This window comes from Astatotilapia calliptera, chromosome 3 (genome assembly GCF_964374335.1).
Source record: "Astatotilapia calliptera chromosome 3, fAstCal68.1, whole genome shotgun sequence".
NCBI lineage: Eukaryota > Metazoa > Chordata > Actinopteri > Cichliformes > Cichlidae > Astatotilapia > Astatotilapia calliptera.
Window position 1 is genome coordinate 58,089,463 of NC_137424.1, and position 21,874 is coordinate 58,111,336.

At 47.3% G+C, this 21,874-nt stretch overlaps 19 non-coding genes across 19 annotated transcripts; all 19 read right to left on the reverse strand.

Annotated features, from left to right (window-relative positions):
• Positions 1–398: 398 nt before the first annotated feature.
• trnaa-agc (transfer RNA alanine (anticodon AGC)) lies at positions 399–471 on the reverse strand. Its single transcript has one exon. It is a non-coding gene; the product is annotated as a tRNA-Ala (tRNA).
• Positions 472–1,108: 637 nt separating this feature from the next.
• On the reverse strand, positions 1,109–1,190 carry trnas-gcu (transfer RNA serine (anticodon GCU)). The gene has a single exon. It is a non-coding gene; the product is annotated as a tRNA-Ser (tRNA).
• Positions 1,191–2,958: 1,768 nt separating this feature from the next.
• trnas-gcu (transfer RNA serine (anticodon GCU)) lies at positions 2,959–3,040 on the reverse strand. Its single transcript has one exon. It is a non-coding gene; the product is annotated as a tRNA-Ser (tRNA).
• A 1,779-nt stretch (positions 3,041–4,819) lies between these two features.
• On the reverse strand, positions 4,820–4,901 carry trnas-gcu (transfer RNA serine (anticodon GCU)). Its single transcript has one exon. It is a non-coding gene; the product is annotated as a tRNA-Ser (tRNA).
• Positions 4,902–5,959: 1,058 nt separating this feature from the next.
• Positions 5,960–6,032, reverse strand: trnaa-agc (transfer RNA alanine (anticodon AGC)). The gene has a single exon. It is a non-coding gene; the product is annotated as a tRNA-Ala (tRNA).
• A 637-nt stretch (positions 6,033–6,669) lies between these two features.
• trnas-gcu (transfer RNA serine (anticodon GCU)) lies at positions 6,670–6,751 on the reverse strand. The gene has a single exon. It is a non-coding gene; the product is annotated as a tRNA-Ser (tRNA).
• Positions 6,752–7,819: 1,068 nt separating this feature from the next.
• On the reverse strand, positions 7,820–7,892 carry trnaa-cgc (transfer RNA alanine (anticodon CGC)). Its single transcript has one exon. It is a non-coding gene; the product is annotated as a tRNA-Ala (tRNA).
• A 637-nt stretch (positions 7,893–8,529) lies between these two features.
• On the reverse strand, positions 8,530–8,611 carry trnas-gcu (transfer RNA serine (anticodon GCU)). The gene has a single exon. It is a non-coding gene; the product is annotated as a tRNA-Ser (tRNA).
• Positions 8,612–9,669: 1,058 nt separating this feature from the next.
• On the reverse strand, positions 9,670–9,742 carry trnaa-agc (transfer RNA alanine (anticodon AGC)). The gene has a single exon. It is a non-coding gene; the product is annotated as a tRNA-Ala (tRNA).
• Positions 9,743–10,379: 637 nt separating this feature from the next.
• trnas-gcu (transfer RNA serine (anticodon GCU)) lies at positions 10,380–10,461 on the reverse strand. The gene has a single exon. It is a non-coding gene; the product is annotated as a tRNA-Ser (tRNA).
• Positions 10,462–11,512: 1,051 nt separating this feature from the next.
• Positions 11,513–11,585, reverse strand: trnaa-cgc (transfer RNA alanine (anticodon CGC)). Its single transcript has one exon. It is a non-coding gene; the product is annotated as a tRNA-Ala (tRNA).
• Positions 11,586–12,222: 637 nt separating this feature from the next.
• Positions 12,223–12,304, reverse strand: trnas-gcu (transfer RNA serine (anticodon GCU)). Its single transcript has one exon. It is a non-coding gene; the product is annotated as a tRNA-Ser (tRNA).
• Positions 12,305–14,073: 1,769 nt separating this feature from the next.
• Positions 14,074–14,155, reverse strand: trnas-gcu (transfer RNA serine (anticodon GCU)). The gene has a single exon. It is a non-coding gene; the product is annotated as a tRNA-Ser (tRNA).
• A 1,779-nt stretch (positions 14,156–15,934) lies between these two features.
• On the reverse strand, positions 15,935–16,016 carry trnas-gcu (transfer RNA serine (anticodon GCU)). Its single transcript has one exon. It is a non-coding gene; the product is annotated as a tRNA-Ser (tRNA).
• A 1,068-nt stretch (positions 16,017–17,084) lies between these two features.
• trnaa-agc (transfer RNA alanine (anticodon AGC)) lies at positions 17,085–17,157 on the reverse strand. The gene has a single exon. It is a non-coding gene; the product is annotated as a tRNA-Ala (tRNA).
• A 637-nt stretch (positions 17,158–17,794) lies between these two features.
• Positions 17,795–17,876, reverse strand: trnas-gcu (transfer RNA serine (anticodon GCU)). Its single transcript has one exon. It is a non-coding gene; the product is annotated as a tRNA-Ser (tRNA).
• Positions 17,877–18,944: 1,068 nt separating this feature from the next.
• Positions 18,945–19,017, reverse strand: trnaa-agc (transfer RNA alanine (anticodon AGC)). Its single transcript has one exon. It is a non-coding gene; the product is annotated as a tRNA-Ala (tRNA).
• Positions 19,018–19,654: 637 nt separating this feature from the next.
• Positions 19,655–19,736, reverse strand: trnas-gcu (transfer RNA serine (anticodon GCU)). The gene has a single exon. It is a non-coding gene; the product is annotated as a tRNA-Ser (tRNA).
• Positions 19,737–21,504: 1,768 nt separating this feature from the next.
• trnas-gcu (transfer RNA serine (anticodon GCU)) lies at positions 21,505–21,586 on the reverse strand. The gene has a single exon. It is a non-coding gene; the product is annotated as a tRNA-Ser (tRNA).
• Positions 21,587–21,874: the final 288 nt, after the last annotated feature.

Genomic DNA, 21,874 nt, shown 5'->3' on the forward strand with positions numbered 1-21,874 from the left:
CTCCACCCACATCTTCCCTTCAAAGTACTCCTTCCCTTGTTAGCACATTACCATTTCCACCCTTAATGACTTTAAACTGCTGTCCATCCTTTCCAGCTTCATCTCTCTGCCATACCAATTGGTACAAGTCCCTTTCTCCATGCTTAGTGTCAAGGCTCACCTTGAACTCACTATAAGGCTTTTCCTTTGCCATTGGTCTAGCACCCCTAGCATTCTTATTTACACGACAACATTACTTTTTCTTTTCCTTCCTTTTCCTTTGAATGCTTCCCTGAAGTGATGACACAAAGCCTTGAAAAGTGAGTATAATGAGTAAAGTCATAGACATAATGAGACAAAACCAATGGATTGGATGCAGAATTTGCTGGTGGGCATCTCGGGGATGTGCAAAGGGTCACTGGAGAATGCGGGTATCGATCCCGCTACCTCTCGCATGCTAAGCGAGCGCTCTCCCATTTGAGCTAATTCCCCTTTGACGGTTGGGGATTGTAGCTTCATCTTGTCATATGGACCTTTAACTCCGGCGGATCTAAAAAGGACGCCTCGCCTTCATTGGTTTCTGGGCATGCCAACTACAACAAGACCCCGTGGTAGAATCACTGCGCATACGAGACATTAAGGACCAACTCTAGTCTGGGCACTACACATTATGCTGGGAGACTGTCACCGTTTGTGGAAGCACCTTTCAGCTGCTTCTGGAGAAAAAGAGATGTCAGACTGGACTGGGGGCATTGCTGCGTGACTCTTGGCTGCCATCGGCCAGTATTGTGAAGGTAAGAGGGGAGACAATCACCTCAGATGGACAAACACTGATGAGGTTTAAAGCCAGCGTTAGCCTGACAGTACCTGAAAGGTACTCAGAGGAGACGTGCAAATAAACATTTGCCAAAGGAAGCCACATGCGTTCGTTTGGAGTACTGACTATTCTGGAAACAAAGTATCTTTTGGCCATTGTATTAGCAGACCATTCTCTTTAACGTGACCTGTGCAACAAGACCACATGGTGAACTATAGGGAGTACTGAGCCAAAGAAGAGCTGAGGCATTGCATCATGCCTACTTTGGCAGCCAATCTCACAACATGCATTAAGATAAGTAGAAAGAGGACTAGACGAGGATGGGATTCGAACCCACGCGTGCAGAGCACAATGGATTAGCAGTCCATCGCCTTAACCTCTCGGCCACCTCATCTCGTGGCTGCAGTTTCTTTGCCAGCAGAATTGGGAATTTATTCTGTGACCATGTAGTCTGGATGGACAAAATGCGAGCTGAGCGCTAGTGTATCGACGCAGGGAAATCTACTCCAGATCCCCCACGAGGGGCTGCGTAACACTTTGGTAGAAGCCTGGAGTGATGCTGGCTTCTTCTTTGAGCCTGTTCTTCTTGGGGGTTGCCAGAGTGGATCATCTGCCTCCATCTCACCCTGCCCCTAGCATTCTCCTCTGTCACAGCAACCCTCTTCATGTCCTCCTCAACTAGATCCATGAACTTTCTCTTCTGTATTTTTCTTTTCCTCCTGCCTAGCAGCTCCATATTTTACACCCTTTTCCCAGTATATCTTATTTTCCTCCTCTGCACATTTCCAAACCACCGCAGCCTTACCAGTCTAACTTTGTCTCCAAACCGCTCAACCCCAGCTGTCCCTCTGACATAGTCAGTTCTAATCTTTTTCCATCCTGGACACTCCCAACATAAAAAAACTTACCATCTTCAACTCTGACAACTCCATCTCGGCCTCTCGTCTTTTCCTCCGTGCCACAGTCATAAAACAATACATCAGAGCAGTTCTCACCACCGTCCTGTAAAGCTTGCCTTTCACACCTGCTGCTATCCTGGTGTCACAATCACCCCTTTATTTGGTCTCCACCCACATCTTCCCTTCAAAGTACTCCTTCCCTTGTTAGCACATTACCATTTCCACCCTTAATGACTTTAAACTGCTGTCCATCCTTTCCAGCTTCATCTCTCTGCCATACCAATTGGTACAAGTCCCTTTCTCCATGCTTAGTGTCAAGGCTCACCTTGAACTCACTATAAGGCTTTTCCTTTGCCATTGGTCTAGCACCCCTAGCATTCTTATTTACACGACAACATTACTTTTTCTTTTCCTTTGAATGCTTCCCTGAAGTGATGACACAAAGCCTTGAAAAGTGAGAATAATGAGTAAAGTCATAGACATAATGAGACAAAACCAATGGATTGGATGTAGAATTTGCTGGTGGGCATCTCGGGGATGTGCAAAGGGTCACTGGAGAATGCGGGTATCGATCCCGCTACCTCTCGCATGCGAAGCGAGCGCTCTCCCATTTGAGCTGATTCCCCTTTGTCGGTTGGGGATTGTAGCTTCATCTTGTCATATGGAACTTTAACTCCGGCGGATCTAAAAGGGACGCCTCGCCTTCATGGGTTTCTGGGCATGCCAACTACAACAAGACCCCGTGGTAGAATCACTGCGCATACGAGACATTAAGGACCAACTCTAGTCTGGGCACTACACATTATGCTGGGAGACTGTCACCGTTTGTGGAAGCACCTTTCAGCTGCTTCTGGAGAAAAAGAGATGTCAGACTGGACTGGGGGCATTGCTGCGTGACTCTTGGCTGCCATGGGCCAGTATTGTGAAGGTAAGAGGGGAGACAATCACCTCAGATGGACAAACACTGATGAGGTTTAAAGCCAGCGTTAACCTGACAGTACCTGAAAGGTACTCAGAGGAGACGTGCAAATAAACATTTGCCAAAGGAAGCCACATGCGTTCGTTTGGAGTACTGACTATTCTGGAAACAAAGTATCTTTTGGCCATTGTATTAGCAGACCATTCTCTTTAACGTGACCTGTGCAACAAGACCACATGGTGAACTATAGGGAGTACTGAGCCAAAGAAGAGCTGAGGCATTGCATCATGCCTACTTTGGCAGCCAATCTCACAACATGCATTAAGATAAGTAGAAAGAGGACTCGACGAGGATGGGATTCGAACCCACGCGTGCAGAGCACAATGGATTAGCAGTCCATCGCCTTAACCTCTCGGCCACCTCATCTCGTGGCTGCAGTTTCTTTGCCAGCAGAATTGGGAATTTATTCTGTGACCATGTAGTCTGGATGGACAAAATGCGAGCTGAGCGCTAGTGTATCGACGCAGGGAAATCTACTCCAGATCCCCCACGAGGGGCTGCGTAACACTTTGGTAGAAGCCTGGAGTGATGCTGGCTTCTTCTTTGAGCCTGTTCTTCTTGGGGGTTGCCAGAGTGGATCATCTGCCTCCATCTCACCCTGCCCCTAGCATTCTCCTCTGTCACAGCAACCCTCTTCATGTCCTCCTCAACTAGATCCATGAACTTTCTCTTCTGTATTTTTCTTTTCCTCCTGCCTAGCAGCTCCATATTTTACACCCTTTTCCCAGTATATCTTATTTTCCTCCTCTGCACATTTCCAAACCACCGCAGCCTTACCGGTCTAACTTTGTCTCCAAACCGCTCAACCCCAGCTGTCCCTCTGACATAGTCAGTTCTAATCTTTTTCCATCCTGGACACTCCCAACATAAAAAAACTTACCATCTTCAACTCTGACAACTCCATCTCGGCCTCTCGTCTTTTCCTCCGTGCCACAGTCATAAAACAATACATCAGAGCAGTTCTCACCACCGTCCTGTAAAGCTTGCCTTTCACACCTGCTGCTATCCTGGTGTCACAAATCACCCCTTTATTTGGTCTCCACCCACATCTTCCCTTCAAAGTACTCCTTCCCTTGTTAGCACATTACCATTTCCACCCTTAATGACTTTAAACTGCTGTCCATCCTTTCCAGCTTCATCTCTCTGCCATACCAATTGGTACAAGTCCCTTTCTCCATGCTTAGTGTCAAGGCTCACCTTGAACTCACTATAAGGCTTTTCCTTTGCCATTGGTCTAGCACCCCTAGCATTCTTATTTACACGACAACATTACTTTTTCTTTTCCTTCCTTTTCCTTTGAATGCTTCCCTGAAGTGATGACACAAAGCCTTGAAAAGTGAGTATAATGAGTAAAGTCATAGACATAATGAGACAAAACCAATGGTTTGGATGCAGAATTTGCTGGTGGGCATCTCTGGGATGTGCAAAGGGTCACTGGAGAATGCGGGTATCGATCCCGCTACCTCTCGCATGCTAAGCGAGGGCTCTCCCATTTGAGCTATTTCCCCTTTGTCGGTTGGGAATTGTAGCTTCATCTTGTCATATGGAACTTTAACTCCGGCAGATCTAAAAAGGACGCCTCGCCTTCATGGGTTTCTGGGCATGCCAACTACAACAAGACCCCGTGGTAGAATCACTGCGCATACGAGACATTAAGGACCAACTCTAGTCTGGGCACTACACATTATGCTGGGAGACTGTCACCGTTTGTGGAAGCACCTTTCAGCTGCTTCTGGAGAAAAAGAGATGTCAGACTGGACTGGGGGCATTGCTGCGTGACTCTTGGCTGCCATGGGCCAGTATTGTGAAGGTAAGAGGGGAGACAATCACCTCAGATGGACAAACACTGATGAGGTTTAAAGCCAGCGTTAACCTGACAGTACCTGAAAGGTACTCAGAGGAGACGTGCAAATAAACATTTGCCAAAGGAAGCCACATGCGTTCGTTTGGAGCACTGACTATTCTGGAAACAAAGTATCTTTTGGCCATTGTATTAGCAGACCATTCTCTTTAACGTGACCTGTGCAACAAGACCACATGGTGAACTATAGGGAGTACTGAGCCAAAGAAGAGCTGAGGCATTGCATCATGCCTACTTTGGCAGCCAATCTCACAACATGCATTAAGATAAGTAGAAAGAGGACTCGACGAGGATGGGATTCGAACCCACGCGTGCAGAGCACAATGGATTAGCAGTCCATCGCCTTAACCTCTCGGCCACCTCATCTCATTGCTGCAGTTTCTTTGCCAGCAGAATTGGGAATTTATTCTGTGACCATGTAGTCTGGATGGACAAAATGCGAGCTGAGCGCTAGTGTATCGACGCAGGGAAATCTACTCCAGATCCCCCACGAGGGGCTGCGTAACACTTTGGTAGAAGCCTGGAGTGATGCTGGCTTCTTCTTTGAGCCTGTTCTTCTTGGGGGTTGCCAGAGTGGATCATCTGCCTCCATCTCACCCTGCCCCTAGCATTCTCCTCTGTCACAGCAACCCTCTTCATGTCCTCCTCAACTAGATCCATGAACTTTCTCTTCTGTATTTTTCTTTTCCTCCTGCCTAGCAGCTCCATATTTTACACCCTTTTCCCAGTATATCTTATTTTCCTCCTCTGCACATTTCCAAACCACCGCAGCCTTACCGGTCTAACTTTGTCTCCAAACCGCTCAACCCCAGCTGTCCCTCTGACATAGTCAGTTCTAATCTTTTTCCATCCTGGACACTCCCAACATAAAAAAACTTACCATCTTCAACTCTGACAACTCCATCTCGGCCTCTCGTCTTTTCCTCCGTGCCACAGTCATAAAACAATACATCAGAGCAGTTCTCACCACCGTCCTGTAAAGCTTGCCTTTCACACCTGCTGCTATCCTGGTGTCACAATCACCCCTTTATTTGGTCTCCACCCACATCTTCCCTTCAAAGTACTCCTTCCCTTGTTAGCACATTACCATTTCCACCCTTAATGACTTTAAACTGCTGTCCATCCTTTCCAGCTTCATCTCTCTGCCATACCAATTGGTACAAGTCCCTTTCTCCATGCTTAGTGTCAAGGCTCACCTTGAACTCACTATAAGGCTTTTCCTTTGCCATTGGTCTAGCACCCCTAGCATTCTTATTTACACGACAACATTACTTTTTCTTTTCCTTTGAATGCTTCCCTGAAGTGATGACACAAAGCCTTGAAAAGTGAGAATAATGAGTAAAGTCATAGACATAATGAGACAAAACCAATGGATTGGATGCAGAATTTGCTGGTGGGCATCTCGGGGATGTGCAAAGGGTCACTGGAGAATGCGGGTATCGATCCCGCTACCTCTCGCATGCTAAGCGAGCGCTCTCCCATTTGAGCTAATTCCCCTTTGTCGGTTGGGGATTGTAGTTTCATCTTGTCATATGGACCTTTAACTCCGGCAGATCTAAAAAGGACGCCTCGCCTTCATGGGTTTCTGGCCATGCCAACTACAACAAGACCCCGTGGTAGAATCACTGCGCATACGAGACATTAAGGACCAACTCTAGTCTGGGCACTACACATTATGCTGGGAGACTGTCACCGTTTGTGGAAGCACCTTTCAGCTGCTTCTGGAGAAAAAGAGATGTCAGACTGGACTGGGGGCATTGCTGCGTGACTCTTGGCTGCCATGGGCCAGTATTGTGAAGGTAAGAGGGGAGACAATCACCTCAGATGGACAAACACTGATGAGGTTTAAAGCCAGCGTTAACCTGACAGTACCTGAAAGGTACTCAGAGGAGACGTGCAAATAAACATTTGCCAAAGGAAGCCACATGCGTTCGTTTGGAGTACTGACTATTCTGGAAACAAAGTATCTTTTGGCCATTGTATTAGCAGACCATTCTCTTTAACGTGACCTGTGCAACAAGACCACATGGTGAACTATAGGGAGTACTGAGCCAAAGAAGAGCTGAGGCATTGCATCATGCCTACTTTGGCAGCCAATCTCACAACATGCATTAAGATAAGTAGAAAGAGGACTCGACGAGGATGGGATTCGAACCCACGCGTGCAGAGCACAATGGATTAGCAGTCCATCGCCTTAACCTCTCGGCCACCTCATCTCATTGCTGCAGTTTCTTTGCCAGCAGAATTGGGAATTTATTCTGTGACCATGTAGTCTGGATGGACAAAATGCGAGCTGAGCGCTAGTGTATCGACGCAGGGAAATCTACTCCAGATCCCCCACGAGGGGCTGCGTAACACTTTGGTAGAAGCCTGGAGTGATGCTGGCTTCTTCTTTGAGCCTGTTCTTCTTGGGGGTTGCCAGAGTGGATCATCTGCCTCCATCTCACCCTGCCCCTAGCATTCTCCTCTGTCACAGCAACCCTCTTCATGTCCTCCTCAACTAGATCCATGAACTTTCTCTTCTGTATTTTTCTTTTCCTCCTGCCTAGCAGCTCCATATTTTACACCCTTTTCCCAGTATATCTTATTTTCCTCCTCTGCACATTTCCAAACCACCGCAGCCTTACCGGTCTAACTTTGTCTCCAAACCGCTCAACCCCAGCTGTCCCTCTGACATAGTCAGTTCTAATCTTTTTCCATCCTGGACACTCCCAACATAAAAAAACTTACCATCTTCAACTCTGACAACTCCATCTCGGCCTCTCGTCTTTTCCTCCGTGCCACAGTCATAAAACAATACATCAGAGCAGTTCTCACCACCGTCCTGTAAAGCTTGCCTTTCACACCTGCTGCTATCCTGGTGTCACAATCACCCCTTTATTTGGTCTCCACCCACATCTTCCCTTCAAAGTACTCCTTCCCTTGTTAGCACATTACCATTTCCACCCTTAATGACTTTAAACTGCTGTCCATCCTTTCCAGCTTCATCTCTCTGCCATACCAATTGGTACAAGTCCCTTTCTCCATGCTTAGTGTCAAGGCTCACCTTGAACTCACTATAAGGCTTTTCCTTTGCCATTGGTCTAGCACCCCTAGCATTCTTATTTACACGACAACATTACTTTTTCTTTTCCTTCCTTTTCCTTTGAATGCTTCCCTGAAGTGATGACACAAAGCCTTGAAAAGTGAGTATAATGAGTAAAGTCATAGACATAATGAGACAAAACCAATGGATTGGATGCAGAACCTGCTGGTGAGCATCTCGGGGATGTGCAAATGGTCACTGGAGAATGCGGGTATCGATCCCGCTACCTCTCGCATGCGAAGCGAGCGCTCTCCCATTTGAGCTAATTCCCCTTTGGCGGTTGGGGATTGTAGCTTCATCTTGTCATATGGACCTTTAACTCCGGGGGATCTAAAAAGGACGCCTCGCCTTCATGGGTTTCTGGGCATGCCAACTACAACAAGACCCCGTGGTAGAATCACTGCGCATACGAGACATTAAGGACCAACTCTAGTCTGGGCACTACACATTATGCTGGGAGACTGTCACCGTTTGTGGAAGCACCTTTCAGCTGCTTCTGGAGAAAAAGAGATGTCAGACTGGACTGGGGGCATTGCTGCGTGACTCTTGGCTGCCATCGGCCAGTATTGTGAAGGTAAGAGGGGAGACAATCACCTCAGATGGACAAACACTGATGAGGTTTAAAGCCAGCGTTAACCTGACAGTACCTGAAAGGTACTCAGAGGAGACGTGCAAATAAACATTTGCCAAAGGAAGCCACATGCGTTCGTTTGGAGTACTGACTATTCTGGAAACAAAGTATCTTTTGGCCATTGTATTAGCAGACCATTCTCTTTAACGTGACCTGTGCAACAAGACCACATGGTGAACTATAGGGAGTACTGAGCCAAAGAAGAGCTGAGGCATTGCATCATGCCTACTTTGGCAGCCAATCTCACAACATGCATTAAGATAAGTAGAAAGAGGACTCGACGAGGATGGGATTCGAACCCACGCGTGCAGAGCACAATGGATTAGCAGTCCATCGCCTTAACCTCTCGGCCACCTCATCTCATTGCTGCAGTTTCTTTGCCAGCAGAATTGGGAATTTATTCTGTGACCATGTAGTCTGGATGGACAAAATGCGAGCTGAGCGCTAGTGTATCGACGCAGGGAAATCTACTCCAGATCCCCCACGAGGGGCTGCGTAACACTTTGGTAGAAGCCTGGAGTGATGCTGGCTTCTTCTTTGAGCCTGTTCTTCTTGGGGGTTGCCAGAGTGGATCATCTGCCTCCATCTCACCCTGCCCCTAGCATTCTCCTCTGTCACAGCAACCCTCTTCATGTCCTCCTCAACTAGATCCATGAACTTTCTCTTCTGTATTTTTCTTTTCCTCCTGCCTAGCAGCTCCATATTTTACACCCTTTTCCCAGTATATCTTATTTTCCTCCTCTGCACATTTCCAAACCACCGCAGCCTTACCGGTCTAACTTTGTCTCCAAACCGCTCAACCGCAGCTGTCCCTCTGACATAGTCAGTTCTAATCTTTTTCCATCCTGGACACTCCCAACATAAAAAAACTTACCATCTTCAACTCTGACAACTCCATCTCGGCCTCTCGTCTTTTCCTCCGTGCCACAGTCATAAAACAATACATCAGAGCAGTTCTCACCACCGTCCTGTAAAGCTTGCCTTTCACACCTGCTGCTATCCTGGTGTCACAATCACCCCTTTATTTGGTCTCCACCCACATCTTCCCTTCAAAGTACTCCTTCCCTTGTTAGCACATTACCATTTCCACCCTTAATGACTTTAAACTGCTGTCCATCCTTTCCAGCTTCATCTCTCTGCCATACCAATTGGTACAAGTCCCTTTCTCCATGCTTAGTGTCAAGGCTCACCTTGAACTCACTATAAGGCTTTTCCTTTGCCATTGGTCTAGCACCCCTAGCATTCTTATTTACACGACAACATTACTTTTTCTTTTCCTTTGAATGCTTCCCTGAAGTGATGACACAAAGCCTTGAAAAGTGAGAATAATGAGTAAAGTCATAGACATAATGAGACAAAACCAATGGATTGGATGCAGAATTTGCTGGTGGGCATCTCGGGGATGTGCAAAGGGTCACTGGAGAATGCGGGTATCGATCCCGCTACCTCTCGCATGCTAAGCGAGCGCTCTCCCATTTGAGCTAATTCCCCTTTGTCGGTTGGGGATTGTAGTTTCATCTTGTCATATGGACCTTTAACTCCGGCAGATCTAAAAAGGACGCCTCGCCTTCATGGGTTTCTGGCCATGCCAACTACAACAAGACCCCGTGGTAGAATCACTGCGCATACGAGACATTAAGGACCAACTCTAGTCTGGGCACTACACATTATGCTGGGAGACTGTCACCGTTTGTGGAAGCACCTTTCAGCTGCTTCTGGAGAAAAAGAGATGTCAGACTGGACTGGGGGCATTGCTGCGTGACTCTTGGCTGCCATCGGCCAGTATTGTGAAGGTAAGAGGGGAGACAATCACCTCAGATGGACAAACACTGATGAGGTTTAAAGCCAGCGTTAACCTGACAGTACCTGAAAGGTACTCAGAGGAGACGTGCAAATAAACATTTGCCAAAGGAAGCCACATGCGTTCGTTTGGAGTACTGACTATTCTGGAAACAAAGTATCTTTTGGCCATTGTATTAGCAGACCATTCTCTTTAACGTGACCTGTGCAACAAGACCACATGGTGAACTATAGGGAGTACTGAGCCAAAGAAGAGCTGAGGCATTGCATCATGCCTACTTTGGCAGCCAATCTCACAACATGCATTAAGATAAGTAGAAAGAGGACTCGACGAGGATGGGATTCGAACCCACGCGTGCAGAGCACAATGGATTAGCAGTCCATCGCCTTAACCTCTCGGCCACCTCATCTCATTGCTGCAGTTTCTTTGCCAGCAGAATTGGGAATTTATTCTGTGACCATGTAGTCTGGATGGACAAAATGCGAGCTGAGCGCATCGACGCAGGGAAATCTACTCCAGATCCCCCACGAGGGGCTGCGTAACACTTTGGTAGAAGCCTGGAGTGATGCTGGCTTCTTCTTTGAGCCTGTTCTTCTTGGGGGTTGCCAGAGTGGATCATCTGCCTCCATCTCACCCTGCCCCTAGCATTCTCCTCTGTCACAGCAACCCTCTTCATGTCCTCCTCAACTAGATCCATGAACTTTCTCTTCTGTATTTTTCTTTTCCTCCTGCCTAGCAGCTCCATATTTTACACCCTTTTCCCAGTATATCTTATTTTCCTCCTCTGCACATTTCCAAACCACCGCAGCCTTACCGGTCTAACTTTGTCTCCAAACCGCTCAACCCCAGCTGTCCCTCTGACATAGTCAGTTCTAATCTTTTTCCATCCTGGACACTCCCAACATAAAAAACTTACCATCTTCAACTCTGACAACTCCATCTCGGCCTCTCGTCTTTTCCTCCGTGCCACAGTCATAAAACAATACATCAGAGCAGTTCTCACCACCGTCCTGTAAAGCTTGCCTTTCACACCTGCTGCTATCCTGGTGTCACAATCACCCCTTTATTTGGTCTCCACCCACATCTTCCCTTCAAAGTACTCCTTCCCTTGTTAGCACATTACCATTTCCACCCTTAATGACTTTAAACTGCTGTCCATCCTTTCCAGCTTCATCTCTCTGCCATACCAATTGGTACAAGTCCCTTTCTCCATGCTTAGTGTCAAGGCTCACCTTGAACTCACTATAAGGCTTTTCCTTTGCCATTGGTCTAGCACCCCTAGCATTCTTATTTACACGACAACATTACTTTTTCTTTTCCTTTGAATGCTTCCCTGAAGTGATGACACAAAGCCTTGAAAAGTGAGTATAATGAGTAAAGTCATAGACATAATGAGACAAAACCAATGGACTGGCTACAGAACCTGCTGGTGAGCATCTCGGGGATGTGCAAATGGTCACTGGAGAATGCGGGTATCGATCCCGCTACCTCTCGCATGCGAAGCGAGCGCTCTCCCATTTGAGCTAATTCCCCTTTGGCGGTTGAGGATTGTAGCTTCATCTTGTCATATGGACCTTTAACTCCGGGGGATCTAAAAAGGACGCCTCGCCTTCATGGGTTTCTGGGCATGCCAACTACAACAAGACCCCGTGGTAGAATCACTGCGCATACGAGACATTAAGGACCAACTCTAGTCTGGGCACTACACATTATGCTGGGAGACTGTCACCGTTTGTGGAAGCACCTTTCAGCTGCTTCTGGAGAAAAAGAGATGTCAGACTGGACTGGGGGCATTGCTGCGTGACTCTTGGCTGCCATGGGCCAGTATTGTGAAGGTAAGAGGGGAGACAATCACCTCAGATGGACAAACACTGATGAGGTTTAAAGCCAGCGTTAACCTGACAGTACCTGAAAGGTACTCAGAGGAGACGTGCAAATAAACATTTGCCAAAGGAAGCCACATGCGTTCGTTTGGAGCACTGACTATTCTGGAAACAAAGTATCTTTTGGCCATTGTATTAGCAGACCATTCTCTTTAACGTGACCTGTGCAACAAGACCACATGGTGAACTATAGGGAGTACTGAGCCAAAGAAGAGCTGAGGCATTGCATCATGCCTACTTTGGCAGCCAATCTCACAACATGCATTAAGATAAGTAGAAAGAGGACTCGACGAGGATGGGATTCGAACCCACGCGTGCAGAGCACAATGGATTAGCAGTCCATCGCCTTAACCTCTCGGCCACCTCATCTCATTGCTGCAGTTTCTTTGCCAGCAGAATTGGGAATTTATTCTGTGACCATGTAGTCTGGATGGACAAAATGCGAGCTGAGCGCTAGTGTATCGACGCAGGGAAATCTACTCCAGATCCCCCACGAGGGGCTGCGTAACACTTTGGTAGAAGCCTGGAGTGATGCTGGCTTCTTCTTTGAGCCTGTTCTTCTTGGGGGTTGCCAGAGTGGATCATCTGCCTCCATCTCACCCTGCCCCTAGCATTCTCCTCTGTCACAGCAACCCTCTTCATGTCCTCCTCAACTAGATCCATGAACTTTCTCTTCTGTATTTTTCTTTTCCTCCTGCCTAGCAGCTCCATATTTTACACCCTTTTCCCAGTATATCTTATTTTCCTCCTCTGCACATTTCCAAACCACCGCAGCCTTACCGGTCTAACTTTGTCTCCAAACCGCTCAACCGCAGCTGTCCCTCTGACATAGTCAGTTCTAATCTTTTTCCATCCTGGACACTCCCAACATAAAAAAACTTACCATCTTCAACTCTGACAACTCCATCTCGGCCTCTCGTCTTTTCCTCCATGCCACAGTCATAAAACAATACATCAGAGCAGTTCTCACCACCGTCCTGTAAAGCTTGCCTTTCACACCTGCTGCTATCCTGGTGTCACAAATCACCCCTTTATTTGGTCTCCACCCACATCTTCCCTTCAAAGTACTCCTTCCCTTGTTAGCACATTACCATTTCCACCCTTAATGACTTTAAACTGCTGTCCATCCTTTCCAGCTTCATCTCTCTGCCATACCAATTGGTACAAGTCCCTTTCTCCATGCTTAGTGTCAAGGCTCACCTTGAACTCACTATAAGGCTTTTCCTTTGCCATTGGTCTAGCACCCCTAGCATTCTTATTTACACGACAACATTACTTTTTCTTTTCCTTTGAATGCTTCCCTGAAGTGATGACACAAAGCCTTGAAAAGTGAGAATAATGAGTAAAGTCATAGACATAATGAGACAAAACCAATGGATTGGATGCAGAATTTGCTGGTGGGCATCTCGGGGATGTGCAAAGGGTCACTGGAGAATGCGGGTATCGATCCCGCTACCTCTCGCATGCTAAGCGAGGGCTCTCCCATTTGAGCTATTTCCCCTTTGTCGGTTGGGAATTGTAGCTTCATCTTGTCATATGGACCTTTAACTCCGGCGGATCTAAAAAGGACGCCTCGCCTTCATGGGTTTCTGGGCATGCCAACTACAACAAGACCCCGTGGTAGAATCACTGCGCATACGAGACATTAAGGACCAACTCTAGTCTGGGCACTACACATTATGCTGGGAGACTGTCACCGTTTGTGGAAGCACCTTTCAGCTGCTTCTGGAGAAAAAGAGATGTCAGACTGGACTGGGGGCATTGCTGCGTGACTCTTGGCTGCCATGGGCCAGTATTGTGAAGGTAAGAGGGGAGACAATCACCTCAGATGGACAAACACTGATGAGGTTTAAAGCCAGCGTTAACCTGACAGTACCTGAAAGGTACTCAGAGGAGACGTGCAAATAAACATTTGCCAAAGGAAGCCACATGCGTTCGTTTGGAGCACTGACTATTCTGGAAACAAAGTATCTTTTGGCCATTGTATTAGCAGACCATTCTCTTTAACGTGACCTGTGCAACAAGACCACATGGTGAACTATAGGGAGTACTGAGCCAAAGAAGAGCTGAGGCATTGCATCATGCCTACTTTGGCAGCCAATCTCACAACATGCATTAAGATAAGTAGAAAGAGGACTCGACGAGGATGGGATTCGAACCCACGCGTGCAGCGCACAATGGATTAGCAGTCCATCGCCTTAACCTCTCGGCCACCTCATCTCATTGCTGCAGTTTCTTTGCCAGCAGAATTGGGAATTTATTCTGTGACCATGTAGTCTGGATGGACAAAATGCGAGCTGAGCGCTAGTGTATCGACGCAGGGAAATCTACTCCAGATCCCCCACGAGGGGCTGCGTAACACTTTGGTAGAAGCCTGGAGTGATGCTGGCTTCTTCTTTGAGCCTGTTCTTCTTGGGGGTTGCCAGAGTGGATCATCTGCCTCCATCTCACCCTGCCCCTAGCATTCTCCTCTGTCACAGCAACCCTCTTCATGTCCTCCTCAACTAGATCCATGAACTTTCTCTTCTGTATTTTTCTTTTCCTCCTGCCTAGCATCTCCATATTTTACACCCTTTTCCCAGTATATCTTATTTTCCTCCTCTGCACATTTCCAAACCACCGCAGCCTTACCGGTCTAACTTTGTCTCCAAACCGCTCAACCCCAGCTGTCCCTCTGACATAGTCAGTTCTAATCTTTTTCCATCCTGGACACTCCCAACATAAAAAAACTTACCATCTTCAACTCTGACAACTCCATCTCGGCCTCTCGTCTTTTCCTCCGTGCCACAGTCATAAAACAATACATCAGAGCAGTTCTCACCACCGTCCTGTAAAGCTTGCCTTTCACACCTGCTGCTATCCTGGTGTCACAAATCACCCCTTTATTTGGTCTCCACCCACATCTTCCCTTCAAAGTACTCCTTCCCTTGTTAGCACATTACCATTTCCACCCTTAATGACTTTAAACTGCTGTCCATCCTTTCCAGCTTCATCTCTCTGCCATACCAATTGGTACAAGTCCCTTTCTCCATGCTTAGTGTCAAGGCTCACCTTGAACTCACTATAAGGCTTTTCCTTTGCCATTGGTCTAGCACCCCTAGCATTCTTATTTACACGACAACATTACTTTTTCTTTTCCTTCCTTTTCCTTTGAATGCTTCCCTGAAGTGATGACACAAAGCCTTGAAAAGTGAGTATAATGAGTAAAGTCATAGACATAATGAGACAAAACCAATGGATTGGATGCAGAATTTGCTGGTGGGCATCTCGGGGATGTGCAAAGGGTTACTGGAGAATGCAGGTATCGATCCCGCTACCTCTCGCATGCTAAGCGAGCGCTCTCCCATTTGAGCTAATTCCCCTTTGACGGTTGGGGATTGTAGCTTCATCTTGTCATATGGACCTTTAACTCCGGCGGATCTAAAAAGGACGCCTCGCCTTCATGGGTTTCTGGGCATGCCAACTACAACAAGACCCCGTGGTAGAATCACTGCGCATACGAGACATTAAGGACCAACTCTAGTCTGGGCACTACACATTATGCTGGGAGACTGTCACCGTTTGTGGAAGCACCTTTCAGCTGCTTCTGGAGAAAAAGAGATGTCAGACTGGACTGGGGGCATTGCTGCGTGACTCTTGGCTGCCATGGGCCAGTATTGTGAAGGTAAGAGGGGAGACAATCACCTCAGATGGACAAACACTGATGAGGTTTAAAGCCAGCGTTAACCTGACAGTACCTGAAAGGTACTCAGAGGAGACGTGCAAATAAACATTTGCCAAAGGAAGCCACATGCGTTCGTTTGGAGTACTGACTATTCTGGAAACAAAGTATCTTTTGGCCATTGTATTAGCAGACCATTCTCTTTAACGTGACCTGTGCAACAAGACCACATGGTGAACTATAGGGAGTACTGAGCCAAAGAAGAGCTGAGGCATTGCATCATGCCTACTTTGGCAGCCAATCTCACAACATGCATTAAGATAAGTAGAAAGAGGACTCGACGAGGATGGGATTCGAACCCACGCGTGCAGAGCACAATGGATTAGCAGTCCATCGCCTTAACCTCTCGGCCACCTCATCTCGTGGCTGCAGTTTCTTTGCCAGCAGAATTGGGAATTTATTCTGTGACCATGTAGTCTGGATGGACAAAATGCGAGCTGAGCGCTAGTGTATCGACGCAGGGAAATCTACTCCAGATCCCCCACGAGGGGCTGCGTAACACTTTGGTAGAAGCCTGGAGTGATGCTGGCTTCTTCTTTGAGCCTGTTCTTCTTGGGGGTTGCCAGAGTGGATCATCTGCCTCCATCTCACCCTGCCCCTAGCATTCTCCTCTGTCACAGCAACCCTCTTCATGTCCTCCTCAACTAGATCCATGAACTTTCTCTTCTGTATTTTTCTTTTCCTCCTGCCTAGCAGCTCCATATTTTACACCCTTTTCCCAGTATATCTTATTTTCCTCCTCTGCACATTTCCAAACCACCGCAGCCTTACCGGTCTAACTTTGTCTCCAAACCGCTCAACCCCAGCTGTCCCTCTGACATAGTCAGTTCTAATCTTTTTCCATCCTGGACACTCCCAACATAAAAAAACTTACCATCTTCAACTCTGACAACTCCATCTCGGCCTCTCGTCTTTTCCTCCGTGCCACAGTCATAAAACAATACATCAGAGCAGTTCTCACCACCGTCCTGTAAAGCTTGCCTTTCACACCTGCTGCTATCCTGGTGTCACAATCACCCCTTTATTTGGTCTCCACCCACATCTTCCCTTCAAAGTACTCCTTCCCTTGTTAGCACATTACCATTTCCACCCTTAATGACTTTAAACTGCTGTCCATCCTTTCCAGCTTCATCTCTCTGCCATACCAATTGGTACAAGTCCCTTTCTCCATGCTTAGTGTCAAGGCTCACCTTGAACTCACTATAAGGCTTTTCCTTTGCCATTGGTCTAGCACCCCTAGCATTCTTATTTACACGACAACATTACTTTTTCTTTTCCTTCCTTTTCCTTTGAATGCTTCCCTGAAGTGATGACACAAAGCCTTGAAAAGTGAGTATAATGAGTAAAGTCATAGACATAATGAGACAAAACCAATGGATTGGATGCAGAATTTGCTGGTGGGCATCTCGGGGATGTGCAAAGGGTCACTGGAGAATGCGGGTATCGATCCCGCTACCTCTCGCATGCTAAGCGAGCGCTCTCCCATTTGAGCTAATTCCCCTTTGACGGTTGGGGATTGTAGCTTCATCTTGTCATATGGAACTTTAACTCCGGCAGATCTAAAAAGGACGCCTCGCCTTCATTGGTTTCTGGGCATGCCAACTACAACAAGACCCCGTGGTAGAATCACTGCGCATACGAGACATTAAGGACCAACTCTAGTCTGGGCACTACACATTATGCTGGGAGACTGTCACCGTTTGTGGAAGCACCTTTCAGCTGCTTCTGGAGAAAAAGAGATGTCAGACTGGACTGGGGGCATTGCTGCGTGACTCTTGGCTGCCATCGGCCAGTATTGTGAAGGTAAGAGGGGAGACAATCACCTCAGATGGACAAACACTGATGAGGTTTAAAGCCAGCGTTAACCTGACAGTACCTGAAAGGTACTCAGAGGAGACGTGCAAATAAACATTTGCCAAAGGAAGCCACATGCGTTCGTTTGGAGCACTGACTATTCTGGAAACAAAGTATCTTTTGGCCATTGTATTAGCAGACCATTCTCTTTAACGTGACCTGTGCAACAAGACCACATGGTGAACTATAGGGAGTACTGAGCCAAAGAAGAGCTGAGGCATTGCATCATGCCTACTTTGGCAGCCAATCTCACAACATGCATTAAGATAAGTAGAAAGAGGACTCGACGAGGATGGGATTCGAACCCACGCGTGCAGAGCACAATGGATTAGCAGTCCATCGCCTTAACCTCTCGGCCACCTCATCTCGTGGCTGCAGTTTCTTTGCCAGCAGAATTGGGAATTTATTCTGTGACCATGTAGTCTGGATGGACAAAATGCGAGCTGAGCGCTAGTGTATCGACGCAGGGAAATCTACTCCAGATCCCCCACGAGGGGCTGCGTAACACTTTGGTAGAAGCCTGGAGTGATGCTGGCTTCTTCTTTGAGCCTGTTCTTCTTGGGGGTTGCCAGAGTGGATCATCTGCCTCCATCTCACCCTGCCCCTAGCATTCTCCTCTGTCACAGCAACCCTCTTCATGTCCTCCTCAACTAGATCCATGAACTTTCTCTTCTGTATTTTTCTTTTCCTCCTGCCTAGCAGCTCCATATTTTACACCCTTTTCCCAGTATATCTTATTTTCCTCCTCTGCACATTTCCAAACCACCGCAGCCTTACCGGTCTAACTTTGTCTCCAAACCGCTCAACCGCAGCTGTCCCTCTGACATAGTCAGTTCTAATCTTTTTCCATCCTGGACACTCCCAACATAAAAAAACTTACCATCTTCAACTCTGACAACTCCATCTCGGCCTCTCGTCTTTTCCTCCGTGCCACAGTCATAAAACAATACATCAGAGCAGTTCTCACCACCGTCCTGTAAAGCTTGCCTTTCACACCTGCTGCTATCCTGGTGTCACAATCACCCCTTTATTTGGTCTCCACCCACATCTTCCCTTCAAAGTACTCCTTCCCTTGTTAGCACATTACCATTTCCACCCTTAATGACTTTAAACTGCTGTCCATCCTTTCCAGCTTCATCTCTCTGCCATACCAATTGGTACAAGTCCCTTTCTCCATGCTTAGTGTCAAGGCTCACCTTGAACTCACTATAAGGCTTTTCCTTTGCCATTGGTCTAGCACCCCTAGCATTCTTATTTACACGACAACATTACTTTTTCTTTTCCTTCCTTTTCCTTTGAATGCTTCCCTGAAGTGATGACACAAAGCCTTGAAAAGTGAGTATAATGAGTAAAGTCATAGACATAATGAGACAAAACCAATGGATTGGATGCAGAATTTGCTGGTGGGCATCTCGGGGATGTGCAAAGGGTCACTGGAGAATGCGGGTATCGATCCCGCTACCTCTCGCATGCTAAGCGAGCGCTCTCCCATTTGAGCTAATTCCCCTTTGACGGTTGGGGATTGTAGCTTCATCTTGTCATATGGACCTTTAACTCCGGCGGATCTAAAAAGGACGCCTCGCCTTCATGGGTTTCTGGGCATGCCAACTACAACAAGACCCCGTGGTAGAATCACTGCGCATACGAGACATTAAGGACCAACTCTAGTCTGGGCACTACACATTATGCTGGGAGACTGTCACCGTTTGTGGAAGCACCTTTCAGCTGCTTCTGGAGAAAAAGAGATGTCAGACTGGACTGGGGGCATTGCTGCGTGACTCTTGTCTGCCATCGGCCAGTATTGTGAAGGTAAGAGGGGAGACAATCACCTCAGATGGACAAACACTGATGAGGTTTAAAGCCAGCGTTAACCTGACAGTACCTGAAAGGTACTCAGAGGAGACGTGCAAATAAACATTTGCCAAAGGAAGCCACATGCGTTCGTTTGGAGTACTGACTATTCTGGAAACAAAGTATCTTTTGGCCATTGTATTAGCAGACCATTCTCTTTAACGTGACCTGTGCAACAAGACCACATGGTGAACTATAGGGAGTACTGAGCCAAAGAAGAGCTGAGGCATTGCATCATGCCTACTTTGGCAGCCAATCTCACAACATGCATTAAGATAAGTAGAAAGAGGACTCGACGAGGATGGGATTCGAACCCACGCGTGCAGAGCACAATGGATTAGCAGTCCATCGCCTTAACCTCTCGGCCACCTCATCTCGTGGCTGCAGTTTCTTTGCCAGCAGAATTGGGAATTTATTCTGTGACCATGTAGTCTGGATGGACAAAATGCGAGCTGAGCGCTAGTGTATCGACGCAGGGAAATCTACTCCAGATCCCCCACGAGGGGCTGCGTAACACTTTGGTAGAAGCCTGGAGTGATGCTGGCTTCTTCTTTGAGCCTGTTCTTCTTGGGGGTTGCCAGAGTGGATCATCTGCCTCCATCTCACCCTGCCCCTAGCATTCTCCTCTGTCACAGCAACCCTCTTCATGTCCTCCTCAACTAGATCCATGAACTTTCTCTTCTGTATTTTTCTTTTCCTCCTGCCTAGCAGCTCCATATTTTACACCCTTTTCCCAGTATATCTTATTTTCCTCCTCTGCACATTTCCAAACCACCGCAGCCTTACCGGTCTAACTTTGTCTCCAAACCGCTCAACCCCAGCTGTCCCTCTGACATAGTCAGTTCTAATCTTTTTCCATCCTGGACACTCCCAACATAAAAAAACTTACCATCTTCAACTCTGACAACTCCATCTCGGCCTCTCGTCTTTTCCTCCGTGCCACAGTCATAAAACAATACATCAGAGCAGTTCTCACCACCGTCCTGTAAAGCTTGCCTTTCACACCTGCTGCTATCCTGGTGTCACAATCACCCCTTTATTTGGTCTCCACCCACATCTTCCCTTCAAAGTACTCCTTCCCTTGTTAGCACATTACCATTTCCACCCTTAATGACTTTAAACTGCTGTCCATCCTTTCCAGCTTCATCTCTCTGCCATACCAATTGGTACAAGTCCCTTTCTCCATGCTTAGTGTCAAGGCTCACCTTGAACTCACTATAAGGCTTTTCCTTTGCCATTGGTCTAGCACCCCTAGCATTCTTATTTACACGACAACATTACTTTTTCTTTTCCTTTGAATGCTTCCCTGAAGTGATGACACAAAGCCTTGAAAAGTGAGTATAATGAGTAAAGTCATAGACATAATGAGACAAAACCAATGGACTGGCTACAGAACCTGCTGGTGGGCTGCTCGGGGATGTGCAAAGGGTCACTGGAGAATGCGGGTATCGATCCCGCTACCTCTCGCATGCGAAGCGAGCGCTCTCCCATTTGAGCTAGTTCCCCTTTGTCGGTTGGGGATTGTAGCTTCATCTTGTCATATGGACCTTTAACTCCGGCGGATCTAAAAAGGACGCCTCGCCTTCATGGGTTTCTGGGCATGCCAACTACAACAAGACCCCGTGGTAGAATCACTGCGCATACGAGACATTAAGGACCAACTCTAGTCTGGGCACTACACATTATGCTGGGAGACTGTCACCGTTTGTGGAAGCACCTTTCAGCTGCTTCTGGAGAAAAAGAGATGTCAGACTGGACTGGGGGCATTGCTGCGTGACTCTTGGCTGCCATGGGCCAGTATTGTGAAGGTAAGAGGGGAGACAATCACCTCAGATGGACAAACACTGATGAGGTTTAAAGCCAGCGTTAACCTGACAGTACCTGAAAGGTACTCAGAGGAGACGTGCAAATAAACATTTGCCAAAGGAAGCCACATGCGTTCGTTTGGAGCACTGACTATTCTGGAAACAAAGTATCTTTTGGCCATTGTATTAGCAGACCATTCTCTTTAACGTGACCTGTGCAACAAGACCACATGGTGAACTATAGGGAGTACTGAGCCAAAGAAGAGCTGAGGCATTGCATCATGCCTACTTTGGCAGCCAATCTCACAACATGCATTAAGATAAGTAGAAAGAGGACTCGACGAGGATGGGATTCGAACCCACGCGTGCAGAGCACAATGGATTAGCAGTCCATCGCCTTAACCTCTCGGCCACCTCATCTCGTGGCTGCAGTTTCTTTGCCAGCAGAATTGGGAATTTATTCTGTGACCATGTAGTCTGGATGGACAAAATGCGAGCTGAGCGCTAGTGTATCGACGCAGGGAAATCTACTCCAGATCCCCCACGAGGGGCTGCGTAACACTTTGGTAGAAGCCTGGAGTGATGCTGGCTTCTTCTTTGAGCCTGTTCTTCTTGGGGGTTGCCAGAGTGGATCATCTGCCTCCATCTCACCCTGCCCCTAGCATTCTCCTCTGTCACAGCAACCCTCTTCATGTCCTCCTCAACTAG